Source organism: Drosophila ananassae, chromosome XL, assembly GCF_017639315.1.
Source record: "Drosophila ananassae strain 14024-0371.13 chromosome XL, ASM1763931v2, whole genome shotgun sequence".
Taxonomy (NCBI): Eukaryota; Metazoa; Arthropoda; class Insecta; order Diptera; family Drosophilidae; genus Drosophila; species Drosophila ananassae.
Genome location: NC_057931.1, coordinates 16,071,738 through 16,096,449, shown reverse-complemented (window position 1 = coordinate 16,096,449; position 24,712 = coordinate 16,071,738). Strand labels below are relative to the sequence as shown.

The 24,712-nt window shown below is 38.5% G+C and overlaps 1 long non-coding RNA gene across 1 annotated transcript; it reads left to right on the top strand.

The window, feature by feature from the left end:
• The first annotated feature begins 753 nt into the window (after nucleotides 1–753).
• On the top strand, nucleotides 754–2,474 carry LOC123257538. Its single transcript, XR_006507633.1, has 3 exons — nucleotides 754–1,624; nucleotides 2,110–2,224; nucleotides 2,289–2,474. It is a non-coding gene; the product is annotated as an uncharacterized LOC123257538 (long non-coding RNA).
• The last annotated feature ends 22,238 nt before the right edge of the window (nucleotides 2,475–24,712 follow it).

The window sequence follows — 24,712 nt, the reverse complement described above, 5'->3', positions numbered from 1 at the left end:
TCGCGGTTAATTGGATCATATCAAAAATTTCAGAAGTCACTCCTATTTGGATCGAGAACACGATCGGTTCATACAAAATATTAGGTGTACAAGTTGAAAACCGCCGTTTTCGACTAGGTGGTGCCATCTTCACAAAACGGTGAGAGATTTTATCGGGAACGCCAAATGGCGAGCTAAAGTATCGGTTAACAACTCTGCATTGTCTCGTTCGTGTATTCTTATTGTCTATCATTTCGTTAGTGCACGAAAATGTCGAAATTCGAACCGAATAAGCGTCATTTGCGGGAGATTTTGCTTTTCGCGTTCAATTCGAAAAAATCGGCAGCTGAAGCGCGTCGAATGATCGTAGAAACTTATGATGAGTCGTGTATAAGTGAAAGAACGTGTCGAGAATGGTTTGCAAAGTTTAAAAATGGCGAGTATGACGTGGAAGACAAGGATCGACCGGGTCCTGTGAAAAATTTTGAAGTCGCGGATTTGGAGGCTCTACTGCATGAAGACTGCGGATTCCTTGGGTGTGACTCAACAATCAATTACAGTGTGAAACAGCAATCCCTTCGCCTAAAAAGCTTAAAGCCTGAAAGTATGAAAAAAACGGCGGTTTTCTACTTGTTCACCCAATAATTTAGTACTTAAAAGTGTCTTGTATATTAAGTGCCTTGCATTTATAAAATAAGAGACTAACACCAAAGTAAAAAATTATATATTTTTAATTCATCCAAAAAAACTAAATGTAATTGGCGTCCAAAGTGGGGCCATGTTAAAAAAAAGGTTTCAAAAATTGTTTAATGTAAAAATAGTTAATTATAAACGGAGCTCGCGCGGCCAACAACTTAACATTTTTAGTGAAAAAATTGAAAAATCCACCGACACCGAAACAACGCAACAAAATGACAATGATGTGACAATGGAAATTAATAAATGAAAAAGGTGAATTTAAAATACTGGTGTGAAATCTTAAACCAAAAAATACAATAACACAAAATAATTAAAAAAAAAACGAAACAAAAGTATAAAAATAAAAAATAAAACAAAAAAAAATTCATTAATTATCAAAAACCAGAAATGCATTAAACAAAAGACTTCAATAAGCAAAAAAACAAAAAACAACGTGCTGAAACAGAAACACTAAAGAAGGTAGGAAGGGCATACTCGCCAACAATCTACATTAAATACAGAATGGAAGATCAACACACAACCTCACAGGTCTCTTGAGGAATTTATTTAAAATAAAACAAAATAATAATTATTATCACAATAATCGTTCAAATTACTCGTGAGGAATTAATTTAAAAGAAAACAAAATAATAATTATTATCAAAATAATCGTTCAAGTTACTATCGTACAAATCAGAATAGAGAGAAAACTCAAGCCAACTCAAGCCAAAAAAAGTGAACCAGACGGATCAGAAAATCAGCCAGATAATAAAGTAACCAGATTAAATAATATCAATGAAGATCATTTTTTAGATCTGAACCTTGCAGGGGAATGCCTTATTTAAATAAGATAGACAGAAAAACCAAGAAGCTTCTATTAAAGATTTTAATAGATACTGGGGCCACTGCTTGTTATATAAAAAAGGGAACTTTTGAAAACAAAAACGAGTTATCAATATATAAAAAGGTAACTACAGTTAATGGGTATTCAATTATTACGAATATTACGAATATTTATGAATATATTTGAAACAAGACAATTATTTTATGAAAACGAAAAAGATTGAGAAAAGCTTGGGAATTAAAAATCCTGGGAATTACAAATTTCATTTAGAACAGACATAAAGGGTAAAATAAATCTTATTCACGCTTTACCTGTCATCAACTTCGTGAATATCGAAATCAAGAGAATGTATTCAGAAGAAATTATTAGGCCTAGAAGAAACCCTTAGAATTCATTAGTTCTGTTAGTCCCAAAGAGAATCAAGACGGAAGCCGTAAATTAAGACTTGTCATTGACTATAAAAAATAAAAATGAAAGTACCATACCTGGAAATTCAAGACCCATCAGTGATTATATCAAATTTGGGAAAAGCAAAATATTTTTCTAAAATAGATTCAGAGTCAGTTTTCCATCAGATATTAATGAAAGAAACTGATGTCAAAAAACAGATTTTTCAATTAATAATGGTGTCGTCACTCGGGTAGGAGTTCCCTTTAACATACGGCGGCGATGAGGCGACCGGCCTTTAGTACACAAGCCAAAAGTGTATATGCGTGTATGTATGTATGTTTTATTCTGGTGGGAGTAAAAGTTATAAAAACATCCTAACAAAGATATCTTATCGCAGTATAACCTCCCACACTCCATGGCTTTTGACGACAAACTCACCACGAGCGCGCCATAATTATCTAGTGTGAAAAAATCGGCATTTTTTAGATCCGTATCCCTTCGCGTGTGCAGTGATATATTTGGAGGTAAAATAATAATTTGATTAATTTTTCTTCCATACATAGCCCTGCTCTGCTTCTTCATCTTTAACGGTGTTGCTTCTATTCGTGCTCAATAGAGATTCTTGTCTCTCACACTAACCGCTCTCTTTAATCTCCCCTTTTCGTTTCCCTGGTACAGTGGTCCAAGGTTCCTCAATAATATAAACAGATAATATTTTAAAATTAATTATTTAATTTTTAATAATTTGTAATAAATTAATTATTTAATTTGAAATAATTATGGAATTTAAATTGGTCTGTGCGTTGAAGTCTTGTAATAAAACAATTTCTTAGCCTACCATTCACAGCTGGCTTTGTGAAAACGTTTTACACGCAAAGGGTGCCGGGTTCACGGCCTCAGTTTCGGATGCTATTTCACGTAGGTCTGGTCTCCACATGTCACTTATGAAATTAAATAAGTTAATTTCAGAATTTGATTGGTCTGATTTACTGCCATACGAGGATATAAACATCGCAATCCAAAACTTTTATTACACCTTGAACATATTTTTCGACACTTGCGTGCCGTGATATATCCGTCCGCTTCAACGAATCCGCCTTGGTATACAAGGCATCTTATCAACTTAAAGAATAGTATGAGTAGACTATTAAATAAACATAGATTATCTGGCTGTACAGTTAGTTATTCAAGATACTTAGTAGCTCGGTCCAATTTCACCGTGCATAACGCAAAATGTAATAGGAGTTATATTCGCCGCTGCGGGATTCAGTTTACTCAGAATCCGAAGAAGTTTTATAACTTTGTAAACACTAAGCGCAATCATGTAACTTTTCCCCCACTGCTTACGAATGAGAACTCTTATGCGAACACTGATCAGGCAATGGCCGATCTCTTTGTATTCACCTAGCAGCAGTTCAGCTCAGCCTTACAATTATAATATCCAATCAGCCAACCTTATATTTTGCTCATCTTTCGATCAAAGTGGTGTGTTATCGGATCTTCTTAAGGTCAAGCCCGTGTATTCGCCAGGCCCTGATGGAGTACCAGGCTGTGTTCTGAAGAACTGCGCCGATATAAATTCATTAGCACCCAGTCTAGACTTCAATCCGATTTAGATAATCTTCAAAATTGGTATTTAGCAAATAATCTAAAGCTTAATGGATCGAAATGTAAACTCATGTCTTTTTACCGATCTAGTCCTCACCAGGCTATGTACTTTCTCTATGGGAACGCCTTAGAACGATTAACTCCGGTTAACGATCTAGGTGTCCTATTAGATTTGAGACTTTAATTTACCGACCATATATCTACATGGCTTTATTATCTATATGGTTTATAAAGGTGTGGGTATGCTTGGTTTTATTAAAAAATGGTCAAAAGAATTTAATGACCCGCACATAACTAAAACGTTATATACATCACTGGTCCGTCAGATTCTTGAGTATGGATCGTCTGTCTGGAGTCCTCAATATGTAGTACACCAAGATCACATTGAATCTGTACAAAAAAACTTCCTTACCTTTGCTCTTAGGGGACTTAATTGGGATGCAAATCTTTACCTCCCCTCTTATCGTAGTAGACTTTTACTAATCAACTTACCATCATTAACAAACCGTAGAACGATGCTGGGTGTCATGTTTCTATACAATCTTATTTATAGAAATATAGACAGCCAGCATTTACTAACACGCTTAAATTTTTACGTTCCTAGTAGAAGGACTAGAAACTTTCGTCCACTAATCCTCAGCCATTGTAGTTCGACATATGCCTAACACGATCCGTTACGCGCCAGCGTCCCTCGGTCGGTTGGACGGGAGGTGGGCTGTACGTATGCAGTGGGAACCGCGCAAAAGATATTTTGGTCAAATATAACATGTGTGGAAAGTCCCAACCCTCTAACTTAAATAGTATATAGTCGACCGATCCCGGCCGTTCCGTATTATATACTATCTGCAAGGAAAAAAAGGATGTGTGCAAAGTTTCAACTCGATAGCTTTAAAACTGAGAGACTAGTTTGCGTAGAAACCGACAGACAGACGGACAGACAGACATGCTTATATCGACTCAGGAGGTGATCCTGATCAAGAATATATATACTTTATAGGGCCGGAGATGTCTCCTTCATTGCGTTGCACACTTTTGACCAAAATTATAATACCCTCTGCAAGGGTATAAAAAGGAGTTTGTGTTGTATTATTAAATAACAAGAAAGGAAAGCTAACTTCGGGCGGAGCCGAAGTTGATATTTCCTTGCAGTTATCAACTCCGCCGAGTCGCAGTCCGCTAGGTGGCGCCACGAATCTTATATTATTAGATATATAGCGGATCGTATATAGTCGGATCGTATATATATAGCCCTGCTCTGTTTCTTCATCTCCTACAGTGTTGCTTCTATTCTATTGCTTCTACTCTCGCTCAATAGAGATTCTAATCTCTATTTCTTTGAATCTTACTAACTTTCACTAACTGCTCTCTTTAATCTCCCCCTTTCGTTTCCCTGGTACAGTGGTTCAAGGTTCCTTAATAATAAAATAAAATAATATTAATAAATTAATTATTAATTTTTTTAATAATTTTTAATAAATTAATTATTTAAATTTTTATAAATTAATTATTTAATTTTTAATAATTTGTATACCCTTGCAGAGGGTATTATAATTTTGGTCAAAAGTGTGCAACGCAGTGAAGGAGACATCTCCGACCCTAAAAAGTATATATATTCTTGATCAGGATCACCTCCTGAGTCGATATGAGCATGTCCGTCTGTCCGTCGGTCCGACTGTCCGTCTGTCTGTTTCTACGCAAACTAGTCTCTCAGTTTTGGAGCTATCGAGTTGAAACTTTGCACACATCCTTCTTTCCTTTGCAGGCAGTATATAAGTCGGAACGGCCGGGATCGGTCGACTATATCCTATAGCTGCCATATAACTGATTGATCGGAAATGCCATAACTTTGGTGTTTTTTAAGTTGGAGGGTTGAGCTTCAAAAATAACTTTCCACACATGCTATATTTGACCAAAATATCTTGTGTGCAAAATTTCATAAGGATCGGCCGACTATATCCTATAGCTGTCATAGAACGATCGAAATTGGCATAACTTTGGTGTTTTTTAAGTTAGAAAGATGGGATTTGGTAGAGATTCTATTTTGGGAAAAACAATCTGATTTGTCGAATTTCATAAGGATTAGCCAACTATATCCTATAGCTGTCATATAACTGATTGATCGGAAATGCTATAACTTCGTTGTTTTTCAAGTTAGAAGGATGGGAGTTTCAATGGATTCCTCTTTTGGCAAAATCATTCGATATGCCAAATTTCATAAGGATCGGCCGACTATATACGATCCGCTATATATCTAATAATATAAGATGCGTGGCGCCACCTAGCGGACTGCGACTCAACTGCAAGGGTATATCAACTTCGGCTCCGCCCGAAGTTAGCTTTCCTTTCTTGTTAATAAATTAATTATTTAAATTTTTAATAATTATGGAATTTAAATTGGTCTGTGCATTGAAGTTTTTAATAAGACAATCTCGTCTTCCCAGCCTACCAAGAATTGCTGGCTCTGTGAAAACGTTTTACACGCTAAGTGTGCCGGATTCACGGCCTCGGTTTCGGATGCAATCTCACGTAGGTCTGGTCTCCACTTTTGCTGTGACGGTTGTCGTGCTGTTCAGGACGAAATGAGATCGTTCATGAGGCAGATTTAAAGCGGTTTCAAGGAGTTGATTAGTGGTTTTCATAAAATCAATGACCAATTCTGTGCGCTCGATACACAGTTTAGTAGTCTTCAACTACTAAATGAGTTTCCAAAGCGTAAGAAATACTCTTTTAGTGATGTGCTTGGGGCGAATAATCTTCAGCCTGCTCAGCCGACGAAAATTTTTGTTTCCCGGCTTGCCCCTGATACTTCTGAGATTGATATCTCGGCTTACATCAAAGCCAAAGCAAAAGTCGACATAAAGGTGGTGGACATTACAAAATTTAAATATTCATACACCAGGCACACGTCATCTTTCAAAATACGTGTGCCCTTTCAGATGTTCAAGACGATATGTTCCGCCAGCTTTTGGCCAGAGAATATTTTCGTCCAAGAACATCAGCCAAGTACGGTGAAAAAAAAATGACCAAACCCCTGGGTGTAAAACTCCCACATGTTACGGCCATTGACCAACCTTCCGCCTCGTCTTACTCAGTTTTAAAAAACTAATATCTTCACTCACACTTACCTATCAGAATTCTGGAGGGTTACGTAGTAAACTTCCCAAACTGTATTCTGATAGTTCTTTCTTTGCATCTCACATTATTGTATTTACAGAAACTTGGTTAAAGACGGAGATCTTAAGCTCCGAAGTTTTTCCTAGTAGGTACACCACTTTTAGATGTGATAGAACTTTGCGAAGGGGAGGAGGAGTGCTAATTTCTGTAGACTCCAAATTCGCTTCTGAAGAGGTAAAATCACAAGAGTTTGGTGACATTGAATATTTTTGCATCAAAATCACTTTGTCCGATCAATCTTTGTATGTTACCTGTTCGTACATACCACATTATTACACATACTTAGTAGCTCGGTCCAATTTCACCGTGCATAACGCAGAATGTTATAAGAGTTACATTTGCCGCTGCAGGATTCAGTTTACTCAGGATCCGAAGCAGTTTTATAACTTTGTAAACACTAAGCGTAAACATGTATCTTTTCCCCCACTGCTTACTTTTGAGAACTCTTATGCGAACACTGATCAGGCAATGGCCGATCTCTTTGCATGGTTTTTTCAAACAACGTATTCATCTAGCAGCAGTTCAGCTCAGCCTTACAATTAAAATATCCAATCAGCCAACCTTATATTTTGGCCATCTTTCGATCAAAGTGGTGTGTTATCGGGTCTTCTTAAGGTCAAGCCCGTGTATTCGCCTGGCCCTGATGGAGTACCAGGCTGTGTTCTGAAGTACTGCGCCGATGCACTGTGCAAACCGCTCGTCAAACTCTTTAATCTATCGCTGGAAACTTCGATCTTTCCCCTTATGTGCATAAAAAAGGGAAAAAATCTGACGCTGCAAATTATAGAGGCATCTCTAAATTGTCAGCAATTCCAAAGCTTTTTGAAAAACGTATCACTCTACATTTGCAACACCTATGTAGTTCAATAATAACTCCGTGCCAGCATGGCTTCATGAAGCGCCGCTCCACCACTACCAACTTATTGGAGCTAACATCTTTTATCACGGATGGCTTCCGGAATGGCTTACAAACAGACGTCATTTACACTGACTTTAGTGAAGCATTTGACTCTGTTAACCATTCGCTTCTTATAAGTAAACTCAGTCTTTTTGGATTCCCAACTGATCTTCTTATCTGGATTTCGAGCTACTTATCTGGGAGAACCTAACCTGTTTTCTTTAAAGATGTTACGTCGCGTTTAGTCCGCGCCACATCTGGGGTGCCAAAAGGAAGCCATCTTGGACCATTACTTTTTACACTGTTTATTAACGACTTGCTCCCTTGCCTTAACTAATTCACTCGTACTTATGTACCTTGATGACGTCAAGCTATATCTTCAGTATAAATTCACAAGCGCCTAGTCTAGATTTCATTACGATTTCATTACAAAAATTTATGTTTAGCAAATAACCTAAAGCTTAATGAATCGAAATGTAAACTCATGTCATTTTACCGATCTAGTCCTCACCAGGCTATGTACATTCTCTATGGGAACGCCTTAGAACGATTAACTCCGGTTAACGATCTAGGTGTCCTATTAGATTTGAGACTTTAATTTACCGACCATATATCTACATGGCTTTATTATCTATATGGTTTATAAAGGTGTGTCAAAAGAATTTAATGACCCGCACATAACTAAAACGTTATATACATCACTGGTCCGTCAGATTCTTGAGTATGGATCGTCTGTCTGGAGTCCTCAATATGTAGTACACCAAGATCACATTGAATCTGTACAAAAAAACTTCCTTACTTTTGCTCTTAGGGGACTTAATTGGGATGCAAATCTTTACCTCCCCTCTTATCGTAGTAGACTTTTACTAATCAACTTACCATCATTAACAAACCGTAGAACGATGCTGGGTGTCATGTTTCTATACAATCTTATTTATGGAAATATAGACAGCCAGCATTTACTAACACGCTTAAATTTTTACGTTCCTAGTAGAAGGACTAGAAACTTTCGTCCACTAATCCTCAGCCATTGTAGTTCGACATATGCCTAACACGATCCGTTACGCGCCAGCGTCCCTCGGTCGGTTGGACAGGAGGTGGGCTGTACGTATGCAGTGGGAACCGCGCAAAAGATATTTTGGTCAAATATAACATGTGTGGAAAGTCCCAACCCTCTAACTTAAATAGTATATAGTCGACCGAAGATGATAACTGCAAGGAAATATCAACTTCAGCTCCGCCCGAAGTTAGCTTTCCTTTCTTGTTATTTAATAATACAACACAAACTCCTTTTTATACCCTTGCAGAGGGTATTATAATTTTGGTCAAAAGTGTGCAACGCAGTGAAGAAGACATCTCCGACCCTATAAAGTATATATATTCTTGATCAGGATCACCTCCTGAGTCGATATGAGCATGTCCGTCTGTCCGTCGGTCCGTCTGTCTGTTTCTACGCAAACTAGTCTCTCAGTTTTGGAGCTATCGAGTTGAAACTTTGCACACATCCTTCTTTCCTTTGCAGGCAGTATATAAGTCGGAACGGCCGGGATCGGTCGACTATATCCTATAGCTGCCATATAACTGATTGATCGGAAATGCCATAACTTTGGTGTTTTTTAAGTTGGAGGGTTGAGCTTCAAAAATAACTTTCCGCACATGTTATATTTGACCAAAATATCTTGTGTGCAAAATTTCATAAGGATCGGCCGACTATATCCTATAGCTGTCATAGAATTTTTTTTTTTTTTAGAATTTTTTTGTTTTTTATGTTATAAAGATGGGATTTGGTACAGATTCTATTTTGGGAAAAACAATCTGATTTGTCGAATTTCATAAGGATTAGCCAACTATATCCTATAGCTGTCATATAACTGATTGATCGGAAATGCTATAACTTCGTTGTTTTTCAAGTTAGAAGGATGGAAGGAGTTTCAATGGATTCCTCTTTTGGCAAAATCATTCGATATGCCAAATTTCATAAGGATCGGCCGACTATATACGATCCGCTATATATCTAATAATATAAGATGCGTGGCGCCACCTCCGCCGAAGTTAGCTTTCCTTTCTTGTTAATAAATTAATTATTTAAATTTTTAATAATTATGGAATTTAAATTGGTCTGTGCATTGAAGTATTTTAATAAGACAATCTCGTCTTCCCAGCCTACCAAGAATTGCTGGCTCTGTGAAAACGTTTTACACGCTAAGTGTGCCGGGTTCACGGCCTCGGTTTCGGATGCAATCTCACGTAGGTCTGGTCTCCACTTTTGCTGTGACGGTTGTCGTGCTGTTCAGGACGAAATGAGATCGTTCATGAGGCAGACTTAAAGCGGTTTCAAGGAGTTGATTAGTGGTTTTCATAAAATCAATGACCAATTCTGTGCGCTCGATACACAGTTTAGTAGTCTTCAACTACTAAATGAGTTTCCAAAGCGTAAGAAATACTCTTTTAGTGATGTGCTTGGGGCGAATAATCTTCAGCCTGCTCAGCCGACGAAAATTTTTGTTTCCCGGCTTGCCCCTGATACTTCTGAGATTGATATCTCGGCTTACATCAAAGCCAAAGCAAAAGTCGACATAAAGGTGGTGGACATTACAAAATTTAAATATTCATACACCAGGCACACGTCATCTTTCAAAATACGTGTGCCCTTTCAGATGTTCAAGACGATATGTTCCGCCAGCTTTTGGCCAGAGAATATTTTCGTCCAAGAACATCAGCCAAGTACGGTGAAAAAAAAATGACCAAACCCCTGGGTGTAAAACTCCCACATGTTACGGCCATTGACCAACCTTCCGCCTCGTCTTACTCAGTTTTAAAAAACTAATATCTTCACTCACACTTACCTATCAGAATTCTGGAGGGTTACGTAGTAAACTTCCCAAACTGTATTCTGATAGTTCTTTCTTTGCATCTCACATTATTGTATTTACAGAAACTTGGTTAAAGACGGAGATCTTAAGCTCCGAAGTTTTTCCTAGTAGGTACACCACTTTTAGATGTGATAGAACTTTGCGAAGGGGAGGAGGAGTGCTAATTTCTGTAGACTCCAAATTCGCTTCACAAGAGTTTGGTGACATTGAATATTTTTGCATCAAAATCACTTTGTCCGATCAATCTTTGTATGTTACCTGTTCGAACATACCACATTATTACACATACTTAGTAGCTCGGTCCAATTTCACCGTGCATAACGCAGAATGTTATAAGAGTTACATTTGCCGCTGCAGGATTCAGTTTACTCAGGATCCGAAGCAGTTTTATAACTTTGTAAACACTAAGCGTAAATATGTATCTTTTCCCCCACTGCTTACCTTTGAGAACTCTTATGCGAACACTGATCAGGCAATGGCCGATCTCTTTGCATGGTTTTTTCAAACAACGTATTCACCTAGCAGCAGTTCAGCTCAGCCTTACAAATAAAATATCCAATCAGCCAACCTTATATTTTGGCCATCTTTCGATCAAAGTGGTGTGTTATCGGGTCTTCTTAAGGTCAAGCCCGTGCATTCGCCAGGCCCTGATGGAGTACCAGGCTGTGTTCTGAAGTACTGCGCCGATGCACTGTGCAAACCGCTCGTCAAACTCTTTAATCTATCGCTGGAAACTTCGATCTTTCCCCTTATGTGGAAGGAATCCTTCATTACTCCGCTGCATAAAAAAGGGAAAAAATCTGACGCTGCAAATTATAGAGGCATCTCTAAATTGTCAGCAATTCCAAAGCTTTTTGAAAAACGTATCACTCTACATTTGCAACACCTATGTAGTTCAATAATAACTCCGTGCCAGCATGGCTTCATGAAGCGCCGCTCCACCACTACCAACTTATTAGAGCTAACATCTTTTATCACGGATGGCTTCCGGAATGGCTTACAAACAGACGTCATTTACACTGACTTAAGTAAAGCATTTGACTCTGTTAACCATTCGCTTCTTATAAGTAAACTCAGTCTTTTGGGATTCCCAACTGATCTTCTCATCTGGATTTCGAGCTACTTATCTGGGAGAACCTAACCTGTTTTCTTTAAAGATGTTACGTCACGTTTAGTCCGCGCCACATCTGGGGTGCCAAAAGGAAGCCATCTTGGACCATTACTTTTTACACTGTTTATTAACGACTTGCTCCCTTGCCTTAACTAATTCACTTGTACTTATGTACATTGATGACGTCAAGCTATATCTTCAGTATAAATTCACAAGCGCCTAGTCTAGATTTCATTACGATTTCATTACAAAAATTTATGTTTAGCAAATAACCTAAAGCTTAATGAATCGAAATGTAAACTCATGTCATTTTACCGATCTAGTCCTCACCAGGCTATGTACTTTTTCTATGGGAACGCCTTAGAACGATTAACTCAGGTTATCTATCTAGGTGTCCTATTAGATTTGAGACTTAAATTTACCGACCATATATCTACATGGCTTTATTATCTAAATGGTTAATAAAGCTATGAGTGTGCTTGGTTTTATTAAAAGATGGTCAAAAGAATTTAATGACCCGTACATAACTAAAACGTTATATACATCACTGGTCCGTCCGATTCTTGAGTATGGATCGTGTGTCTGGAGTCCTCAATATGGAGTAAGCCAAGATCACATTGAATCTGTACAACAAAACTTCCTTAATTTCGCTCTTAGGGAAAAAATTGGGATGCAAATCTTTACCTCTTCTCTTATGGTAGTAGACTTTTATTAATCAACTTACCATTATTAACAAACCATAGAACGATGCTGGGTGTCATGTTTCTATATAATCTTATTTATGGAAATATAGACAGCCAGCATTTACTAACACGCTTCAATTTTAACGTTCATAGTAGAAGGAGTAGAAACTTTCGTCATCTACTCCTCAGCCATTGTAGTTCGACATATGCCCAACACGATCCGTTCAGCGTATTATATTCGGACTACAATGGTCTCTACCCCATCTTGCCACTGTGCTCTACTAACAATCTTAAATCGCTTATATTAACCGCCTTATCTGTGCAATACTCTTCCTCGTGATATCTTTCTCCTACTCTTCGCTTAACTATCTTGGATCTATTCCCGCGATACGCGGCAGCGTCCCTCGGTCGGTTGGACGGGAGATGGGCTGTACGTATGCAGTGGGAACTGCGCAATTACCTTTATTTCAAAAGCCCAAGCATCTTAATATGGCAGCTATAAGATATAGTAGGCCGATCCTTATGAAATTTTGTAGATAAAATATTCTGGCCAAATATAACATGTGTGGAAAGTCCTAGCCCTCTAACCCCCTTAACCCCAGCTATAGAATATAGGACGATATAAGCATGTCCCCAGCCACTCCGACTTATGAGACTTATGATTCCCGGCCATTCCTTATACTACCTGCAAATAAAAGAAGGATGTGTGCAAAGTTTCAACGCGATAGCTTTAAAACTGAGAAACTAGTTTGCGTAGAAACGGACAGAAATGCTTATATCGATTCAGGAGGTGATCCTGACCCAGATTATATATACTTTATAGGGTCGGAGATGTGTCTCCTTCACTTCGTTGCAAACTTTTGACCAAAATTATAATACCCTTTGCAAGTGTATAATGATAAGACTCGGACTTCAATGGATTCCGTTTTGGGTAACCTAATCCGATCTGCCAAATATCATAAGGATCGGACGACTATATTCTATAGTTTCCATGTAACTGAACGATCGGAAATGGCACAACCTTGCTATATTTAAATATGCTTGGGTCTGTTTTAAACATTTCAAATAGAAAATTGATTTGATGGTGAAATTCTCATAGAATCGGCCAAGTATATGCGATCCGATATATATATATTAAATAATACAAGCTACTACTGAACTGCAAGGGTATATCAACTTCGTCTCTGTCCGAAATTAGCTTTCTTTTCTTGTTTTTATTTGATTTAGTAATGAGCGAAAACGAAAAATAATTAATCAAATTGGTAGCTTTTTTTTACGTACATACGTAAGCAATATATTCTATATACTATATTCCAGCAGAAGACGAATTTTAATTTGATTTCTACAGACTTGGGAGAGCTACAATGAATCCTTGAAGCGATGATGGGATGATTATACATTTTGTTGGTTTTTTTCACGACGCAGTGAATTTAAATTTATTTGTCGGCTCCATGTTTTTTAATGTTTCACAAAACACAATAATACTGGGCGAGCAACTCTTTTATTTATATTTATATATATATATACTGAAATACTTGAGTCAAATAAATGTACTAGGGATCAAAATAAGAAAATTTGCTCAAGAAACCATACCTCTAAAATGAATTCTCTGAACACCTCTGAAATGAATAGATGCTCTCTTGAGCAAAGTTTCTTATTTTGATCCCTAGAATCCGAAAATCATATGTGCCTATGCGATTTTTCCATCGACCCACCCTAATGTATATATATATATATGTGTAAAACACTGTCACAGTCACTAGTTAAGGGAGCGCCAAAATGTTTAATGAGATTAATTTATCTCGCGGTTTATAAAAACTTAAAAAACGTACAGCCCGACCAACTGACCGAGGGGCACTGCCGCATAACATACGGCTAGCGGATAGATTCGATGTAGTAAGTATCACGAGGAAGAGTGTTGTACAGATAAAGTGTTAAGGATAAAAGTTTTCCCCTAAAGCGATCGTGTTGGGCATATGTCGAACTATAATGGATAAGCCGTAGAGGACAAAAGTTTCTAGTCCTTCTACTAGGAACAATTAAATTTTAAGCGTAATAGTAAATGCTGCGTGTCTACATTACTATTAATGAGAATATATTGAAAGTTATATTTAGAGTTTTCCTCTTAAGAAGATCCGATAACACACAATATAAGGTTGGCTGAGTTGATATTATAAGTGTATGGCTGAGCTGGACTGATGCTAGGTGAATACGCTGCTTGAAAAAACTGCGCAAAGAGATCGACCACTAACTGATCAGTGTTCGCATATGAGTTTTCAAACGTAAGCAAAGAGGGAAAAGTAACATGCTTACGCTTAGTGTTTAGAAAGCTATTAAACTGTTTCGAATCCTGAGTAAACTGAATCCGGGAGCGGCGAATATAACTCTTATAACATTCTCCATTATGTACGGTGAAATTAGAACGAGCTATTAAGTATCTTGAAAAACTTACTGTACAGCCAGATAATTTATGTTTATTTAAAAGTCTATTCATGACGTTCTTTAAATTTTATAGGTGCTTTGTATACCAAGGCACGCAAGCGTCGAAAAATATTTTCAAAGCATAATACAATTTATGAAAGGCTATATTTATATCTTCAGTCGATCGTATCAGTCAAAATCCAAAATTAATTTATTCAGTTTTGTAGGGTCAACCTTTCCAAAGAAACGAACTTTATGAGATTTATGTGGAGACTTAACATAAAGCGACATTAAAGTATTAGTTTCGATTGAAACCTTAAGAGTGGGATGATGTGGATCCTCCATATTAGAAAGGGGCAAAGTTCAGGAAAGAGTTATTCCATCTGGATCAGAAATGAAACACTAGTCCAACAGCCGACCTAACGAATTTCTAATGGTTAATTTAACCGGTACAGGTTTGACAGGTAACATATAAAGATGGACTGGACAAAATGATTTAAATGCAAAGAAATTCTATGTCACGAAGCTTTTGCGATTTTAGCTCTTTAGAAGCAAATTTAGAGTCTAGTCTTGCTATTTTTAATGATGCTTGGGACTGTTTCCAACATTTGTATTAGAAAATTGATTTGATGGGGAAATTCTCATAAGGATCAGCCAACTATATACGATCCGATATATATACAATAATATAATATAAGCTGCTTCCTAACTGCAAGGGTATGTCAACATCGGGCTCCGCCCGAAGTTAGCTTTCCTCTCTTCTTTAAATATTTTTTTATTTGTTTTTTTGGCTTAAAATAAATAATTCCTCCAACCGAAAGGTTTCAAAGGAAAACCGAAGTTACGGATCCTGAAACGAGATTAAGGCCTCGATCAAGATACTATAACTAGGCGATCGAATTCGAAGTGAAGAAAATAATAACTTTAATGCAAATTGTATTAAAGAAACTTAAATTATACAATTAATGAAATAAAACTTCAAAAATTGGACGCAATATTAAATTTTGTTCCTTTTCTTTGGCCCACTCACTTTAAGCTTTGGGCTCTATAGCTTTTATCGTGATTGCTGAAAAATAAGGATTTCGGCGTATTCAAAAGGGTTCCTTTGGTCTAAGGCAGAAAAACTTAGTTTTAAAAAAGAAATGAATTTATTTACCCTAACTTCATGCCGATCACTGGATCGTACAAATTCATTATTACTTCTTAGAAGGTAACTTAAACAATACATTATCACAGCGAACGGCAGTCCGTTAGGTGGCGACACGCATGCCTTAGATTGCAGCTAGAGCGTGAAGACGCCGAAGAACTAAAAATTTTCTGTGTGCGTTCAATCTGAATGATTTTTTTCATTAGATGGACTTTTGATAGATTGTAAAAGATTTTTTTCATTAGATGGATTTTATCCAAACATTTGCCTAAAGTAGTTTGGCTAGAGAGAAATTTGCGTTTATGTAAAAGACTTTTGGTTCACCAAATTGCATATAGTGGGGACATTAGCGTCACCAGACAAAATTTAACATTTTGAAATATGCAGATTCTGCACCTAAATACATTTCGATTGGAACCTCAACCATTCCGATCCGATTTCTTTCAAAAGTTATTCAGGAAAACGATTTTTAAAGAATTTGCCAAATTAAAAAGTTTGTCAAAAAAGAGCCATCCGTGTTTGCCTTATTTGTATACCCTTGCAGAGGGTATTATAATTTTCGTCAGAAGTGTGCAACGCAGTGAAGGGAAAACCTTCGACCCTATAAATTATATATATTCTTGACCAGGACCACCTCCTGAGTCGATATAAACATGAACATGTTTGTCTTTTTCAAAGCTATCGAAATTAAACTTTTCGCACATCCTTCTTTTGTAGCAGGTAGACTACATCCTATAGCTGCCATATAACTGATTAATCGGAAATGCTATAACTTTGGTGTTTTGTAAGTTAGAGGCTTGGGACTTTCTGCACATGTTATATTTGCCAAAAATATCTTATCTACAAAATTTTAGAAGGATCGGCCGACTATATCATTTCGCTGCTTGTCGGGTCAAGCAGCCGCCGGAAAGAAGTTTGGCCGGCTATAATTTATTGAATTCGTGACGTCACATTCTTTTATATTTATGTTTGCTTCGCCCGCTCTCGTGCATTCGGTATCTCTCGGTCGCTCCGCAGCATCAAGCGTTGAGGCGCGCTCCCGCGTCTATTAATCTAATTCGATCGTCAACCCTACGCAGTCATATACATATAACATTTGTATATAAACCAAAAAAATTTAATAAATTGTATTAATACATGGGAATAGAACATTAAATAAAGCTCCCGAAAACGCTCGGGAACTGAACATTTTGTGACCCCGAAGTGATTGTGCGTAGGATTTAATTAATAATTTGTCGAATTATTTTCCATTGAAAATTTGAGCTGCGCGGTATTTTAAGCCGTAAACATAAACAAATAATTAAATTAAAACATTAAAAAAACACGCTGTTTGCAGAGTGCTACAATCGCTTATACATATATTACCCCTGTTGGGACTTGTGCCAGCATCAAATATCTTAATTATTTCTATTTAATTCTCTCAGTGTAACTAGCCGCAGCGGTCCACTAATTACCCGTTATCAGCTGTTCCATATTCTTTGTTTCTCCCAGATTCGCATCAGCTTTGTTGTTCTTTTGTAGCGCATGCACTTTGAGAGCTTTGGTGGAGCTTCTGCGCAAGCTCTTAGGTTTTAAGCACTTGTTATTCGGCATTGTTTTGGATCGGCGGCGGAATTTTTTTTGGGGTTCAATTGACCCATAATAAATAAATTGAATATAAAAATTGAACCTTGTCTTGTTAATTCTGCCGCTATCAAAACGCTGATAGCTCAACAACCTCGTTATATAGAAGTTTCACAGTGGGTCGTAAGCTCACAATAAATAAACGAACTAATTTAAATTTTTGGTTGCGAAAATGAATCCGTTTTTCGATTTTGCCACTCCTGGAAGGAAAGTATTCCTGAGTCAAAGTGCAGTTGTCCTTTTTGATGATCTTCAAGGATTGCTCCTTCTATCCTTGAAATCAGTAGAGACATTTCCGGAGGCGATTATAAATGTGCGGCTCAGTGAATTGGAAGGCATCATTGCGGATTTCAAGAGCATACACAAGGAGCTGTCCGAGCTGGATGTTGCCAAACTCAGGAGCGATCTGCGCGTCAACTTCAACGATGCGGCATGGAAGGCACGATTCATCGTGGACCAGGAGATTTTGCGGCGCTCCAGTTTGTTGCCGGCGAGTTCAACGCTGATCAACTCTACTTCTGCCACCAATTTTTATGCGTTATTCGGCAGAACTTTCCAAGCTTTGTTATCGAGGACAAATTTAATTCGCATATGCGAGCCCTCGCAAGCATGGGCACAACGAAGCAGATTGCTAGCTGCATCATAATCCAAGTACTGTTGCAGAAGTTGATGATGCCATGCAGTTGAAAAAACTTGGCTCGGTTGGGTTGTTTGTGAAAGCGGAGCGGTCGGGACTGATCTGCCCAAAAGGCCCTTTAGATGAGCGGCTCTATCAACTTCTTTGACAGTTCTGGGAAGTGGAAACCTGCACCGATCCGATTGTGAAGGCGTTAAAGGAAGAACTGGACTGCGAGAGTCACTTTGTTAAGACTTAGTGCGGTTAGAAGGTGGTGCCTATACAGTCAGGTTGCCAATTAAACATAACTACGGTTTATTGGGTAACTCGTATTCACAGGCTCTACGTCGTTGGAGAAAAAACTGTCTCATCAGCCCGAATTTCGCGCTCAGTATTCGGCCTTTATAAAAGAGTATCTTAACCTAGGTCATATGTCTTTGGTTCCGCCAGAGTTGCATCAATATTGCAAATATTTTCTGCCATATCACTGTGTGCTAATGAAGGACAGCACCACGACGAAACTTAGAGTGGTGTTTGACGGTTCCGCTATTACCATCTCCGGTTATTATACCCTTGCAGAGGGTATTATAATTTTGGTCAAAAGTGTGCAACGCAGTGAAGGAGACATCTCCGACCCTATAAAGTATATATATTCTTGATCAGGATCACCTCCTGAGTTGATATGAGCATGTCCGTCTGTCCGTCTGTCTGTCTGTCGGTTTCTACGCAAACTAGTCTCTCAGTTTTGGAGCTATCGAGTTGAAACTTTGCACACACCCTTCTTTCCTTTGCAGGTAGTATATAAGTCGGAACGGCCGGGATCGGTCGACTATATTCTATAGCTGCCATATAACTGATTGATCGGAAATGCCATAACTTTGGTGTTTTTTAAGTTAAAGGGTTGGGAATTTCCACACACGTTATTTAGCCAAAATATCTTATGTCAAAATTTCATAAGGATCGGCCGACTATATCCTATAGCTGTCATAGAACGATCGGAATTGGCATAACTTTGGTGTTTTTTAAGTTAGAAAGATGGGACTTGGTACAGATTACTCTTTGGGCAAAATAATTCAATATGCCAAATTTCATAAGGATCGGCCGACTATATACGATCCGCTATATATTTAATAATATAAGATGCGTGGCGCCACCTAGCGGACTGCGACTGAACTGCAAGGGTATATCAACTTCGGCTCCGCCCGAAGTTAGCTTTCCTTTCTTGTTTTTTTAATGATATCTTAATGGCTGGGCCGGTCATCCAACCTTAGCCTTTTCACATCCTGCTGAAGTTTCGTTCGCAACCGGTAGCGCTGACTGGTGACATTTGTAAAATGTACCATTGTGTAAGGATGGCTTCGTCCGACAGCTACTTGCAGTGCATTTTGTGGCGAGATTACTCTCTTAAGGCGCTGCAAACACATAAATTGAATAGTGTTACATATGGAACGAAGCCGGCGTCCTCTTTATCTGTGCGATGGAATTGGCTAAGGACGAGGTTGAAGACTTTATAGTGGGATCCGAAATCTTGCTTAGAGATTTCTACGTCGATGATCTTATTTCTGGTGACAGCTCCAAGGAGGAGGTTGTTGGCATTTTAAGGCAGATTTCAGCGCTTTTGTCAAAGGGCGAATTTCAACAGCGGAAGTGGTGCTCCAATATCCCTAGCGTGTTGACCGGCGTGCCTAAAGAGGATCTACAGTCTGATTTAACTTTTGATGACGGAAGAAACTTCACGAAAACGTTAGGATTGTCTATCCTTTCACTGATCAGCTGCTGCTTTCGTTTTCTGCTCTTCAGTCCACTTCGAAGCCGTCTCGACGTTTTGTCCTATCCTCAATAGCGCGGTTATACGATCCTCTGGGCCTTGTTGGTCCAGTTGTTACTAAGGCAAAAATATTCTTGCAGAAGCTGTGCCGAGAACATCTTTCTTGGGATAAAAGCTTACCTCAGGATTCAGTCTTACTCACAGTCTAGGCGCTTACAAAGGGAAGTATTTTTGTTGTTGCGACTCTTCAGCCGTGTTATCGTGGATTTGAGATGAGCCTGCCAGATTTAACGTTTTTGTCGCCAACCGCGTGTCAACTATCCAAAATCTGATGAATTTCATGGAGAGGCGCTATGTGCCTACGTCGAAAATTCGAGCTGACATCTTATCTCGTGAAGCCCTCCCTACTGAGCTGATCGGATTCAGTTTATGGTGTCAGGGGCCGCACTATCTTTTAAAGACACAGGAGGACTGGCCTGCGACGATAGTAATCGAGAAGCCAACTTTAGAACTTCGACTTTTAATTTTATTGGTGAAGTCGCCGTATACAGACCCCGTGGTGACATGCAAATACGCTAACTACTTTACAGCTCTTCAGCGAGTATTTGCGTACGTCTATAAGTTTGGCAGACTGGTTCGTCATAAAGGAATTACCGTTCATGATCTCAAGGCGGCGACTCGCTTACTTTTCTGGGCAGTTCAGCGCGCTCATTTGGGTGATGAAATAAGAACGTTGCACACAAAGGGAATGGTTGGCTCCTCCAGTTCGCTGGCATCGTTATCCCCCTTTTTGGATTAGTCTGGATTGCTTCGGGTAGACGGGCGTCTCATGAAACCAATAAATGACATCGTGCTGGTAAAGGACGAAAACTTGCCTCCAAAGAAGTGGCCCCAAGGCGGGCAGTCCACAAATTGTGCCTGCTGCCCCTTCACGATGCTGTTGAAAGTTCATCTTCGAACGGGGGGAGTATGTCGGGTCAATCAGCCGCCGGAAAGAAGTTTGGCCGGCAATAATTTATTGAATTCGTGACGTCACTTTCTTTTACATTTATGTTAAGGTGTCCTTTATTGATCACCTGATGATGAGGAGTCGGGTCACATTCCCGTGACGTTGAAATAACAATTTATCGTGAAAGAAACGTATTGTTACAATTTATTTGGAAAAGTATCTTAATCGGAAAATGGAAAAGTAGTTTATTGTAACTTATTGTAACAATTGATGTTTGACAGTGCCTGGTGATAACTTCTCCCCCTCTAAAAGTCTGCGTCCCGCAGATCAATTGGCAGAATGGTGAGTTGTTGTCGACGTCTTCCTTGGATTTTCAAGATCCTCGACTATAGATCCTCAAGATCTATTGACCCTCGTGGTTGGTATTCCTTTGGTGGAGGTCAACTTCCTCCAGATGATAGACAGTATCGAGAAGACTACCATTGTTAATAAAGCCTCCAAGACAAAGGACGCCTCGTGAAACGCCAGACATCAACTGTAAATTTTGGGCGTTGACGTCATCAATGTATCCAAGCTAAGGTCTATAACCGGTTACTGTTATGTTGGTCAGCACTTTTCTCGGCGATCATCCTTTCTGAGTTGAGTATTGCATTCCAGTCCTCCGCGTCTGGTGACCCTGCAATCCACTCCCAGGCTGAACCCAGTCAGTTTATTGCCCGAACTCTGCGCGATGGTGGCCTCATTACTCTATTTATCCGCTCCGCTGCTTGCTCCAGGTAGTGCCTTTTTATTGCGCTAACGCGGTGATCCGTCAGGGTTGCCGCCTCTCGACTAGTGTTGTCTATTAATTGCATCATCCTTGACAAGTTGATGACGTGTACTCCATTGATCCGCCATACTGCTCCTTGCTGCAGGGGAACGACGGGCGCGTCGTACTTAAATATGCACGCGCCTGATGCGAGGCCGATGAGTGTGAGACTTGTAGAGCATCGTGATCGAGAAGAAAAGAATGACTTGTGTATATACTATTCGTGTTTATATTATTTGTATTTTATGTTTGAATGTTTTTTGGGGTTGGATTTTGTGTGCGTGTTAAATGGAGAGGTTCATAAAGCGCTTCTTTATTGGTTTTCCTCAATTTCTCAAGTCTGATTTATGTAAAATTTTCCCTGACCTAGTTTTTACCGCTTCCCCGCGATTTTCTTGGACCTCCTCTAGTCTAAAACGTTGTTTTCCCTAGTTTTAATTTGTTTATTAGCGGCGAAAACTTTATCCCCCGACTCGTACTGTTTAGGTTCCATCCTATTTTTATTATGTCCTATATTGGCCATAGCCTGGCTCGATCAGGCCTCTAACATCTTCTAGCATTTTCGGTTTTTTTGTTTTTCACTCAATGGACAGAGTTATTGTATCTGTCTACAGCGATCAGTGCTAACTGTGCGCTCGTGAAATTAGGGTATTCGCATTTCAAACACCGGTAAATTTCTATGAAGGTTGAATGGAATCTTTCCACCTGTCCGTTGACTTCACTCTTTTGTGTAGGAGTTTGATATAATTTTATTTCCAATGTCCGGAGATAGTTTAGTACCGTTGGGCAAAGGAGACTCCTTTCGTTGTCAGACACTATCATTCTAGGCACCGTAGTGTAGAGCCTCACAAGTGTTTCCCGGAGGTGGATTGACGCCTTGGATTGTAGGGGAAAGAGTTTGGCGAATTTAGTAAATTTGTCGTTACAACTTAGATAAACCCGTTTTTCAAGGGTGAATGCATCAATATGCAATATTTCACATGGGTAGGTTGCGATGGGTGTCGGTTGTAATTCTGGTTTGTTGAGATGACGCTCATATTAGAATCGTTTGCAACAGTCACACAATGATAACTGAGCACGAATCGTGCTTGACATTCTGGGAAAATATAATTTCTCAAGAATTTGGATGCGGACTTCTTTCGAACCTCTGTGGGCTCAGCTATGTTTCCTTTCTATAGCTTTAGAAATCTGCTCTGAATCGGACAAATCTTTCACCAATCTCTGCGTTATTCGGATTTTATACAACATAAAATTCTCAAAGCATGTGGTTAGAAAGAATGGTAGGTAGGTTTCGGCAATCTTTACTTCATTATGGAGGGTTTAAGATATTTTCCGAGTATACCTATTAGATCGGACATTGTCTCGTTTTGAAGTGGAATTAAGTGACGGGCGTAACCAACGTGCGGGTGCTCACATGAGTACTCAGTTTGGTTTTCGTCGAAAACCAGTTGATGCTTAAACGAATTAATCGGCGCTTCCACATGTGGCATCAGTTGGGAAGCATCCTCAAGCGCGCTGTGAACGGTGGCCGTAGTAGCAGTGGGCGTAGTTGAACCGACGTAGTTAACGTGGTATAGAATCTGTCCCAGGACGCCGCAAGAGAATGACGTGTGATTCAATTCTTTCAATTTTTTTAATATAATTTAGTATTTGTAATTTTAATTATTATGGTTAAAACAAAAAAAATTCTTTATTTAGGTTTGACTTGAGGGAAACGGGAGAAAGTGCTTTACTCACCCTTCACAAAGTATAGATGTATGGATATTGTGGTGTTTGTGTTAGACTTATTTAAATCCTTCTGATGAAAAAAAAAAAAAAAGAAATTTTAATTTTGAAGAATAACGGAATGTAATATTATTTAATTATAATTAAATGCGACATTGTCGTACAAAGTATACTAGCGGAAGTTCGCGATAAATGATTTACTTAAGATTCAAGACGTAATCTATTGCTTGTTTAGTAAAGCTTTACAGAAGTTGTAGATAGCCATGACTTTTTGAAAATATGAGATTAAAGAAAATATTGTTTAACCACCTTTATTAAATTCAATAAAATTATTTCGAGTTTTTCCTGAAATCCAAAATTAATACATGGTATGATCTACTGATTTCAATAAGAAAATAAAAATAAAAAATAAAAATAAATCTTCCATAGAAAAATGTTTGGGGAAAAATCATAGAAGACCAAAAATTAATGTAGAAAATCTGAGATTTCAACTTTGGATGGTAATCGCCATTACACGGCCCACATAATTCAATATATCTTAAAATTAGATCAATTTCTTCTCTTAGGTGTACCGCTGGACTTTGGTTCAGGGGAGCCAAAAGGTTATGGAGCAGGTAAAATTATGCGTGGAGGAAAAAAAAAGTTGGAAATTGTCGGCCTGTGTTATTAGTAGGGTTTAAAGTGAACGTGTGTTACGGATGCTATTTTGTTCCAAATTTTGTTATATTCTTTTAATTCTTTCTGTTGCATACTTTTAATTTTTTCTGTGTTGCATACTTTTTAGTTATTCCTGTGTTGCATACTTTTAGTTTTTTCTGTGTTGTATATTTTGTGAGTTTGGTTTTTTATTTATTTTTTTTTTTTTGCACCGCGCGGTGGTCCGTATTGTTCCGTAATGTCTTCACGGTGGTTCTCTTATTTCTTTATATAAAACAATATTTTAACACTGGCGGATATGCCAGTGGCAAACCGCGGCAGTTTTTATACCATTGCAAAGGGTATTATAATTTTGGTCAAAAGTGTGCAACGCAGTGAAGGAGACATCACCGACCCTATAAAATATATATATTCTTGAGCCTCCTGAGTCGATATGAGAATGTCCGTCCGTTTCTTCGCAAACTAGTGTTAAAGCTGTTTCTACGTCTCTCAGTGTTAAATCTATCGAGTTGAAACTTTGCACACATCCTTTTTTTCCTTGCAGGTAGTATATAAGTCGGAACGGCCGGGATCGGTCGACTATATCCTATAGCTGCCATATAACTGATTAATCGGAAATGCCATAACTTTGGTGTTTTTTAAGTTAGAGGGTTGGGACTTTCCACACATGTTATATTTGACCAAAATATCTTTTGCGCGGTTCCCACTGCATACGTACAACCCACCTCCCGTCCAACCGACCGAGGGACTCTGCCGCGTA